The sequence below is a fragment of the Pelodiscus sinensis genome, chromosome 23 (assembly GCF_049634645.1).
Source record: "Pelodiscus sinensis isolate JC-2024 chromosome 23, ASM4963464v1, whole genome shotgun sequence".
Taxonomy (NCBI): Eukaryota; Metazoa; Chordata; order Testudines; family Trionychidae; genus Pelodiscus; species Pelodiscus sinensis.
Genome location: NC_134733.1, coordinates 11,308,083 through 11,319,822, shown reverse-complemented (window position 1 = coordinate 11,319,822; position 11,740 = coordinate 11,308,083).

The following is an 11,740-nucleotide window of genomic DNA, read 5'->3' as shown; positions in this document are numbered from 1 at the left end:
CTGGGAAGAGCTTCTGTGCGTCATAAGGATAACTAGTGCCCCAGCTCACCAAGCCAGAGTGAAGCCAAAGCTCCATTTCACGCGCTGCTTCCACTTTCCCTGGCTTGACTCTTCTGCTCTATTTGTCTGAAATGAACAGAGATGAAGGGAAATGAATTACAGTCTCTCCCAGGGCCTATAGTGCTAAGTGCCAGTGCAGCCGGCTCCCAGCCCATGACTCCTTCACTGCCAGGCAGTCACTTCCTAAGACGTGTCTCCTCCTCTCACATTTTAATTCTCTCATCTACCCCCACTGCCCTCCTCCATTCCTGTCCTTGCTTCCCCTCTCCCATCCCTTCTCCCCTCCTTAGGACGGTGTTTTCAATCCCATCCTGCCTGGGGCTGAGCAGGTTCTAAGCGCTCCCATTGAAGGTCTGATCCAGAGCTTGTTGAAATCAAGGGAAAGATGCTTATTAACATCACGGGGGGTACATCTAGAGTACAGCTCTCTGTCGACAGAGAGATGTAGATTAGGCACGTCGAAATTGCTAATGAAGCAGGGATTTATATATCCCATGCTTCCTTAGCATAAACATGGCCACCGCTTTTTTCAAAACGGAGCTTTTTCGAAAAAAAATGGCAGTCTAGATGCGGATCTGTCGAAAAATAAACCCTTGTTCGAAAGATCCTGTAAACCTCAAAAAACGAGGTGGCTATGTTTATGCTAGTAAAGCGCGGGATATTTAAATCCTTGCTTCATTAGCAATTCCGACGTGCCTAATCTACATCTCTCTGTCGACAGTGAAGATATAGTCTAGACACAGCCTAGATGCTGGAGTAGGCCCTGAGGGTGTTCAGCACCGTGAGTGGGTGAGCCCCTTTGACACCAGAACCCTAAACAGTTACAGCAAGTTGTGGCTTCTTGCCCTTTGGTGGAACGGGCTAAGGAACGGTGCCTCCATTTGGAGCCCAGTTTAATAGAAGAGCCCTGGGCCCTGCCTTCTGGGAAGGTCCTTACCAGGCCTCCAAGTCTGACTCCCACCGTGGAACAACCAAAGGGAAGGATCCGCTCAAGAATCCACCGCAGTTTTCACACGGAGCCTACTGCAGGCTGGGAGAGGAGGGGGGAGCAGAGGCCTGCCTGCTCTTTGGAGGCCCATGCAATGCAGACATGATCAGCAGAGCTCTTAAGTTTTGTCTTCATTGAGTCTCAGATAGAAGGACTGACCTGGGGCACAACAGACTCTGCCCTCTTCTCCCTTCCTCCGCCAGTTCCCACAGAAGAGCACACAGGTGGTGGCTGTAGGAATTAGACTAGACTTGGTCTTAAGTGTTTTCTATTGGAAGGAAGCACAAATAATATTACAATGGCAAGACAGACAAACAGCACCTCACATGACAGTGCCTGCTCAACAGACCATTGACCCTTGGGACTGAATGTTCCACCTTGAGCCAGACAGCAGCCCTTGAGCTTTCTGAGCAACACACATGTTTACACCAACACCACCCACCCCGCTGTGCTCTCTTTCTCCCCTGAGCTCTGTTCTGGTTGAAAAGTCCCTCCAGTCTCCTGTTCCTTACGGATGCCTCCAACGGCGAGGGTTTGTCCCCCCTGCTTTGCTAAATGTGTTTTCAAGCACCAGCCTGAAACTTAGCGGATGGTAATTATGCTTTGACATTAATATTAAAACCACAAGCAGAGTTAACACTGTAATATCATCCCTGAAGGCTACTGCTCATTTAAGTGTTATCCTTCTGAGACTTAATTATTGTCAGCGATGACTCCTAAAAGGCAAGAAAGATTAAGGATGGAAGATGGAATCTTCCCTTGATCATTAGAGCTGTGGGGTTAGAACAAAACATTTGAGAAGTGCCTGGTTGGTTGGTACCATTCATGCTATCACTGAAGCTTGTATGAAGCCCCATTATTGGGCATAATTAGAAGACTTCGATTAGCACCCTCCATACAGTAGTCTTGATGGTCTTTACAGATATCAACTACTATAGCCTCACAGGAGCTCTGGGAAAAACTAAAATGGTATTGTTCCTATTTTACAGATAGGGAAACAGAGGCAGAAGGAAGTTAAGTATCTTGCCCAAGCTTACCTAGTAAATCAGTAGCAAAGTGGGGACTAGACTCCTGGACCTCCCTCCTACTTATCTAACCCATCCCTCCAATACATCCTCCACATAGATTGTGTACATAGATTCAGCCCAAGATCACATGCTTTTTTCAATCTGTACAACCAAAGTTCATTTACAGGGATATCACAGAACCAGCATGTTCTCTTAGAAGCTCTTTGGCATTCTGAGCAACAGTGTTTTATTTGCAATTCAATGGCTTGTGTGTGTAACTAGCTAAATTATTGCTTTATTGTTTAAAAATTGGCTTCTGCAAATGCCATACAAATGTACTTTTGATCTATTTGTTGCTCCACACATCTCTATTAATGGCATCAGAGCCCAATGACTGATCGATAGGAAAAAAATGAATTGGTGCATCTCAGCCTTTCTGTATGATTTATCTGTTTTTTTTAAAAAAGGTTCTGTTGTTGTGTTCTACAAGAATACTGAGCTCTGATATAGCACATTGCACCCTGAGATTTCAAGGCAGTCTACAAGACTGCTCTACAGATAGAAACTGAGACACAGGTTGACAGCGAAGTGACTTACCCAAGGGCAAGCAGCAGGTCAGTGGCAGAGACAGGAGCAAAACTCAGGTTGTGGTGTAGGGAATAATTCCAGACACACTGGGTGCAGGTAAAAACAAGCAGAGGATTTATTGGTTCATGCAGCTGGTGGAGTACCCACCCGGGGTTAACCTGGTGAGCACTAGTTAAATCAAAACATGAATTAGATTATATAGGCAGCAGATGAGGGGAGGAGAAGTGAATTGATAGGTCTAGCGGCAGAAATGAGATGAGCACATAAGCCAATGAACTATGAAGGTTACACAGGACCCCCGCCCATCACCAATTAAACATATTATCACTAATACAAATAATTATTCCTAACAAGCTAAATAAGCCACTATAAACAAAGGCACGTTGATGGTCATTTTGTCAGCTGGAAATATAATACGTCTACTGCGGGGGTGAGATTGCCTTGGGTTGGCACGGCCTTTGGGGTCCAAGCTTATTTTCTAAGAATAAAGCAGACAGTGAAAAACAATCCCGCACGGTTGTTTGGCTGTTTGGTATCAGCCTTATCAAAGTGAGGCCCTTTTGGAATGTGGTTGCCAGGACGACCAGGGTCACGGTAGCTACTGTCTGTGAGCTTCCCAGGCCTGGCCTAAATTTAGGATTTGAGTTCTCAGTTCTCAACAAGATACCATGGACTGCCTCAGTTTACCCCTACACTGGACTCCCAGGCTAGTATCTACCAGGCTACACTGCATCCCTATAGTGCCAAACATGGCAACTTACTCTGGCATTACCATAGCCTCAGGTGCTGTCACTGTGAGCTGCTGTGGTAATTGACAAAGGACCCAATCATCTGATCATTTTCTGGGGTTTAGAATTACCAGTTCATGCCCATGGGGCTTTCACTTGACCATCAGGTGCAAATCCCAGGACAAGATACTTTGGCCTAGTCAAGGTTTGATCAACACAAGATGGGAGGAAGTGTTGCTAAGATTGCTTTGTAGCTGCGAGGAGGGGGGTAGACCCCTGAGACTGGCACTGGGGGGGAATCCTCAAAGGACTGGTTAAGTTGGCTTTTGGGCCGCTTTGCACAGATCAGGGGTTAGGCTCTGACCCTTAATGCTTGCTGATGCGGCTGGTGTTGACTCATAAGAACATAAGAACGGCCGTATTGGGTCAGACCAAAGGTCCATCTAACCCAGTAGCCTGTCTGCCGACAGTGGCCAGAACCAGGTGCCCCAGAGGGGGTTTACCAAAGACAATGATCAAGTGATTTGTCTCCTGCCATCCTTCTCCAGCCTCTGACAAACAGAGGCCAGGGACACCATTTCTATCCCCTGGCTAATAGCCTTTTATGGACCTAACCTCCATCAAATTATCTAGCTTCTCTTTAAACTCTGTTAGGGTACGTCTAGACTACATGCCTCCGTCGACGGAGGCATGTAGATTAGCCAGATCGGCAGAGGGAAATGAAGCCGCGATTAAAATAATCGCGGCTTCATTTAAATTTAAATGGCTGCCCCGCTCTGCCGATCAGCTGTTTGTCGGCAGATCGGGGCAGTCTGGACGCGACGCGCCGACAAAGAAGCCTTTCTTGATCGGCACAGGTAAACCTGGTTTCACGAGGCATACCTGTGCTGATCAAGAAAGGCTTCTTTGTCGGCGCGTCGCGTCCAGACTGCCCCGATCTGCCGACAAACAGCTGATCAGCAGAGCGGGGCAGCCATTTAAATTTAAATGAAGCCGCGATTATTTTAATCGCGGCTTCATTTCCCTCTGCCGATCTGGCTAATCTACATGCCTCCGTCGACGGAGGCATGTAGTCTAGACGTACCCTTATAGTTCTAGCCTTCACAGCCTCCTCTGGCAAGGAGTTCCACAGGTTGACTACGTGCTGTGTGAAGAACTTTCTTTTATTAGTTTTAAACCTGCTACCCAGTAACTTCATTTGGTATCCTCTAGTTCTTCTATTATGAGAACTAATAAATAACTTTTCTTTATTCACCCTCTCCACACCACTCATGATTTTATATACCTCTATCATATCCCCCCTCAGTCTCCTCTTTTCTAAACTGAAAAGTCCCAGTCGCTTTAACCTCTCTTCATATGGGACCCGTTCCAAACCCCTAATCATTTTAGTTGTTCTTTTCTGAACCCTTTCTAAGGCCAAAATATATTTTTTGAGGTGAGGAGACCACATCTGTATACAGTATTCAAGATGTGGGTGTACCATAATTTTATGCAGGGTCAGTAAGATATTCTGTGTCTTATTTTCTATCCCTTTCTTAATAATTCCTAACATCCTATTTGCCTTTTTGACCGCCACTGCACACTGTGTGGAAGTTTTCAGAGAACTATCCACGATAACTCCCAGATCTCTTTCCTGATTTGTCATAGCCAAATTAGCCCCCCTCATACTGTACATATAGTTGGGGTTATTTTTTTTTCCATTTTTGTGTAATTCCCTTTTTTGAAATTAAATGCCAGAGTGCTGGACTGCTGAGGTGTTCTTCCCACCACAGCAATGTTAAATGTTATTATATTATGGTCTCTATTCCCAAGAGGTCCTGTAATGGTTATCTCCTGGACCTGATCCTGCACTCCACTCAGGACTAAATCGAGAATTGCCTCTCCCTTATGGGTTCCTGTACCAGCTGCTCCAAGAAACAGTCATTTAAGCCACTGAGAAATTTTATCTCTGCTTCTCTTCCTGAAGTGACGTGTGTCTAGTCAATATGGGGATAATTAAAATCTCCCATTATTATCGAGTTCTTTATTTTGGTAGCCTCTCTAATCTCCCTCAGCATTTCAATGTCAGTATCGCTGTCCTGGTCAGGTGGTCGATAATATATCCCTACTGCTAAATTCTTATTATTGGTGCATGGAATTACTATCCATAGCGATTCTATTGAACATGTTGATTCATTTAATATTTTTATTTCATTTGATTCTAAATTATCTTTCACGTACAGGGCCACTCCGCCACCCACACGGCCTGCTCTATCCTTCCGATATATTTTATATCCGGGTATGATTGTGTCCCACAGATTTTCCTCATTCTACCAGGTTTCAGTGATGCCTACTATGTCAATCTCCTCCTTTAATACGAGGTACTCTAGTTCACCCATCTTATTAGTCAGACTCCTAGCATTTGTGTAGAAGCATTTTAAAAATTTGCCACTGCTTATTTGTCTGCCCTTCCCTGATGCATTGGATTCCTTTATATGCAGTTGTTTGTCTGCTCTGGCCCATGGTTTGCAGATAGACTCCTTGCCTTTCTCCAGATAGACATGCTGAAGGCACTCCTACAGGCCAAAGGAACTGACAACCCAACCTTCTTTACTCTAACTCATTGGGTAGGTTCTAGATCGGTGACTCTTCACCTCAGAACCAGGACTGCAAAAATGAAATGTATCTTGCTAATACAGATCTCGGTCTCCTTCTTCCCATGTAGCCTCTCTTCCCCTCAGCAGCCGAACGAAAACCCAGAGTCTCAACGGAAAGCCCATGGAATCCTGCATACTTGTGTCGCTCTACAGTTTGACCCAATCTGCTAACACCATCAATTGTACTGAAAATGAATGCCAAACATAAATACAGAAGTCTGTCCTGCCCCATTTTAACTGCTGCTGCTTTATTCAACCTCCTGGCCACACTCCCATTGAAATTGCCACATCCACTGCAAAAACCACAAGGAGTTTCAATCACACTTGGACTTTGAAGAGTTTTTATGGATAGTCCTTTGTGGGTGGAGCTTGAGTCCTTCTGAATCTGAATGGACACCTTCCTACAGAGGGTCCAGGTTACAGGGTGGATGATGAAATGTATCTCCTTGCAGAGGAACCAACATAAGGAGTTCACACCACCTAAGTCCATCCTCAGGAGAAGCAGTGTTGTCACCCCTCCAGGATTGTCCTGGAGTCTCCAGGAATTAAAGATTGTCATGTGATGAAACCTGTAAGAACATGCACAAACCAACATTGGTGACCCTAATGGTGGGGCCTACGTGGGACTGAATCGGTGTCTACATCTTGCTTTGGCCTCTCAGAAGTGGATTTCTCACAGAGTGAGTCACCTCCAACTTCACCAGGTAAAGAATAGGAGCAGTTTCAGTCCAGGTGTTGCTCCATTGTTGTCAGTTGGCTCAAGTTTATCTGTGATGTGAAACTATGTGATGGGGACACTGGCAGTGTAGAATTTGCCCCAGTCGCTATTTACCTGGGCCTAACTTCCAGTTCCTTGTGAGAATTTCTCTTTGACCAGCAGGTGATTCCTGATCGCAGAGCTGGGTCCTCCCGCCCCATGTGCAGAATGGTAGAAACATGGGGCTAGGCATTGGCTGAAGTTGGAAGTGAAAGAAGTCAGGGGAGCAAGGGGGTCTTTTGGAGTTTGAAGTCAAGATGCATTTAGTGATCAGCAGCCCTCAATGCAAAAAGCTCTGATTGTGTCCACACTGTTTGGGGGGGAAATACAAGAGCGAATTTTCCTAGCTGATCCATTAGATCAGTGTTTCCCGATTTTATTTGGCCACAGAACCCTTTTAAACACACAAGAATTTTGCAGAACCCCCAATAACAGTATTCGCGAGAGCACTGCCTGCACACTCCCATACAAACAACTGGTTTGAGCGCTGAAGCTTCAACTTTGTCAGACGCGGCGCTAAGCTGGCATTATACAGGGACAGGTATCGTGGCAAACACAAATGAAAATTGTTTTCAATAAATTTAATAAATGCTTAACTATTATTATGTTTTTAAATCATAAAATGTTCCTGTAATTTTCTCGCGGAACCTTTATTTCCAGAGCCCCGGAGTTCCGCGGAACACCATTTGGGAAACACTGCATTAGAGAAACACCTCTCTATTATATACTTGGGAGTGTTTGTCCGTCTGTCTGTGAGTCTGTTTCTTCAAGAACTCCTCCTAAATGGTAAGAGCTAGGGGCACCAAATTTGGTAAGCAGCCTCTTCATATTCTAACTTAAAGCAAGGTCCTGGCACAACCAATTCCTGACAATGGGATGTGCCTGGAATCCAGTTGTTGCTAAAGAAATGGTAAGGAAGGGCTCTGATAGCAGGGATAGAATGACAACAAGGGGGCAGCAAGCATGGAGGAAAGAGATACTCCATATTGACCACAGGCAGGCCAGCCCCAGGAAAGCAACGCCACCAGTCGGACAGCACAGAACCTGCCTTTCCCCGAGGAGCAACACTGCTGGTTGGGCAGCATGACCCCAGCCACCACAGGGAAGCATCCCCCATACCTCCCAACCCCTTGCCCTGAACCCTACGCCCCCACCCCTGCTCTGAGCCCCCCACTTCCCCAAGCCCCTAACCTGACTACTATACCCCCTACACTCCTAGTCCCCTGCTCTGAAGGACCCGAGCAGTGCTGGGTAAATCTTCTAGTAATAAATAAAGTCAGATTTGCTACTGGCACCAATGGATTTATACGGGTAGAGAATTTGGCCCAGTATCTTTGTGTTGACCCCAGTGAAAATAATCCCTGCTCAGTTACTTCTCTGGATGTCTCATCCCCTGAGCTAGTGGCTCCACTCTGAGCAGCAGCTGGCTCTTTTCTGTGCACGTTTTCCAGACAGGCACCAGAACCCACATAATACGGTGATGGGGGAATACAAGGACCTAACACAATTACGTGGGGTGCTGCTGATCGGATTGGAAGAGCTCACACTTCCTGGGGCATCCTAGGACTGCTCTTTAGCCCTACTGCAGCCAGGTCTGTCTTGCTACCCCACAGGGGTCTGTTGAGTTTCATAGGAAGGAACTGGAAGTGCCTGATCCAAGGCCCGCTGGAGCCAATGCTTCTGGTCTTCAGTGGGCTTCGGTTCAGACCTCAGATCAGGACAGAATTGGTTCCATTTTGTGGTTTTACGTGAATATATTTGGGGTCAGATTCCATTATCCATGATTAATCAGGATTCAGTGAAATCGCACCCCTGTAAGGCCGTAATGAGGGGAGAATCTGGCTTATTTCTGTATTGTCCAAGTGAGGATGGATGGGTTAAAACTAGAGCTCTGCAGGACTTGTTAGTTTCTATTCAGTGACCTCTTCTGTGGTTCTGATCCAGGTGCTGTTAAGTTAGTGTCTCCTGAGTTTTGCTTTGTCTTCTGAATGCAAATGAGTGGAAATATTCCCAGTGAAATAAACTCAGTGGAAAAGGCCAATTCCACTTGGCTTTGTGCAGAGAAACTGCCTGGTGCCTGTAGTTTGGAGGAGAGCTCATCAGTTCTCTGACGTTTGATTTTGAAGTTGGACTCAGGATGAAGCTGGACAGAGATTTGCACGGAACTGGGTCTTGCATGATCTTGCTCTTGGGTTCAGGCTTGCTTGAAAGGTTCACAGGCTTTAGAAAACCTGTAGAAGCGTGGGCAGAGCTTTAGTCTGATGGCCAGATGAGGATATGAGCTTTGCCTGGTCTGAAATGTCATCATCTCTGCTTTGCCTGGCTCTGATTCAAATGACAGCAGGAAGCCAAGTTCTCTCCTCCCGCCCCCTCCACCTTTTGACCTGTATTTGCCCATTAGCTGGGAATGTTGTCATGTATGGTTGTCAGGAGGCGCTCCTGTGACCGCCTCCCCCACCCTGCCTCAGTGCCCCAACTGACTGTCTTCACTCAGTCCATCGCTGGACCGCCTACAGTCCATCTCGGGTGCTCATCACCGGCATTACTATCACTCCTCCCTCAGATCAGCCTCGACCTTCTATTCCCCGCTTATAGCGCCGCCACGACACCCTCGTTACGGCAACAAGGGATACCGTGGAGGGAGAAGGGGGTGCCCGGACCCGCCCTCATTCACGGGCCCCAGCCCAGGGCCCTAAGGACTTGGATCCACCAAGGATCCAGTCCGGTCAGTGGGGCGAGCCGCCGAAACGCACCAACCCGCCAACCTCACCGGGTTCTGCCATGGGCTACTTCCCTTCCCCCGAAAGCCCCTCTACCACGGAGCTCACCTTCCCCTTTGTGGACAGGATTGCTGGCGGAGCAGCGACGATTCCTGGCCACGGCTGGCCGCTTTCTCCGGGCTCGGACCTTTTTCCCTTCCGGCTGGGCTGGCGGGCCTTTTGAAATGGCCGCTGCCACCCCGTTCGTCCTGTGCCCGCATGACTTCCCCGTTCCGGGACGTCACGCACCCCGCCCCCTTCCTTGGAGGCAGGGCCTTTCCTCGCTCCCTCCGCCTGTCCCGGGGCATACCTGATGTCGCCCCTCCTGGCGTCATCCTGGGGCGACGGCCAAGCGGCATGGGAGCAGGCTGCACACGGGTGAGCCTCCCCGCCGCCGCGACTGCCCAGTGCTTCGCTGGCAGCAGAGAAGGGACGGGGCAGAGATGCCCCATCACAATGGTACAAAATCTAAGCCCCATTGTAGGTGAGAAATCCTCAGACCTGGCTCTTCAGACCAACTGCGGGCTTCTTGATGCTGCCCTCCATTAAGGGCTTTGAGACTATTCAGCTCCACCACTGATCCCATCTGCTCCATCGGCCTAGAAGTAATGAGCACATTAACTTCCAAAGAGAGATTCATTAACTTCCGCTACCTGAGGAGTCTGAACTGGGGATGTTCAAAGAGTTGCCTGCAAAAATGACTTTGGCCAGCTGTGCTCTATTACATGAGGACGCTCGTCAGAAGGCTCCATTACTCACAAATGAGCACAAGATCTTGCTGGGGAAGTGTGTGGGGGGTGCGCAAGCTGTGTGAGGGCAGATTAAGCCAATCATTTCCATGGAGAGCACCGTCCGTGCGAGGCGCTCAGAGCCATTTGTTGGCTTTTCAGAAGCCTCACAAGAGTCTGGCTGAAGCTGACTTACTGATCTAGCAGAGGGCTTTTAAAAAACAAGCATAGAGGGGCTTGATTCGCTGTTCTCCTTGCTATTCTATGGACACTTTATACCAGTGAAAAATGGGTGTAAGACATGCCCACCTCAGAATGGTTAGTGGCTTGCATCCATTGCCTGGGTGCTGGTGCCGATGATGGCTCAGGTACAGGGCAATGAAGAAAGAGGCCGAAATGATTTAAGGGACTCACCTGAGGCAGTCAGTGACAGAGCCAGGAACAGAACCCCGGAGACCTGTCCTTCACCCACGTCAATCACTGTACTTGGCTCCCTTCTATTATGCCCAAACACTGCATGATTTTCCTCCATATCCCACAATTCAAAACAGATGTGTCCTTCCTTTGAGTGTCTAATTAGCAGGGCTGCCAACAGGGGGAGACAAAGGAGGCAGTTGCCCCAGGATCCAGGGCTACTGGCCTCTGCCACCGTGGCAGGAGCTCCAAACTCTTAATTGTTGATGGAAATCTGTGTGGTGCTGCCCGGGTGGCTGAAGGCTGGCTGGGGGGGGGGGGGGTATGGTCCCTGTCCCCACCCCTTCCACCTGAGGCCCTGCCCCTTCTGGGAGGACAGGTGTCAGGGCCAGGCCCTCCCATATTGCCCAGGCTCAGCGACGTTTGTCACCAGCCTTGCTAATTAATCCCTATTTAACATGCATGCATGCTCTGTTTTAAACAAGAGTGCTTGATTTGTGGATAGTGGCATTGAGGCTGGATCTGTATTTATATTTATGAGCAAACAGTGTGGGGGGAGAACCACAAAATGACAAAATTGGTGAAGTTCCCAGTGAGGTTGATGCCGTGGGCTTGATTCACCAGCATGTTTACTCCAGTAAATCAACAGAATGACAGTGGCATAAAACAGGGTGACCTAGGAGGGAACCAGACTCTGTGGCTTTAACCCATGTTGGTTTGCTGTGGAAGCAGTGAGGCGCATAGTAGGCTGTTGAATGCAAATGCTCTAGCTTTGTGGCCTTGGATCTGTGCTGAGCTGAGCAGAGGTGGTGATGGTGGCTGTGTGTTTCTCTAGAATTTGAACAGCAACCCTCTACATTTTCCAAGTAGCTCATATGGGGCTTAGTCATGTGACTCCCATTAAAGACAATGGCAGTCACATGGCTAACTTGCTCGTAAATGTATCTCAGCGCATCGTGGGAAGTAACTAGTGGGAGCCATTCTGCAGATCTGCATTCGCCACGCCTGTGAGGGCAGTACATTTCCATGCTGCGTTTCCTGATGAAATACGGTGTAGGAGAAAGTTGCTGGGTGC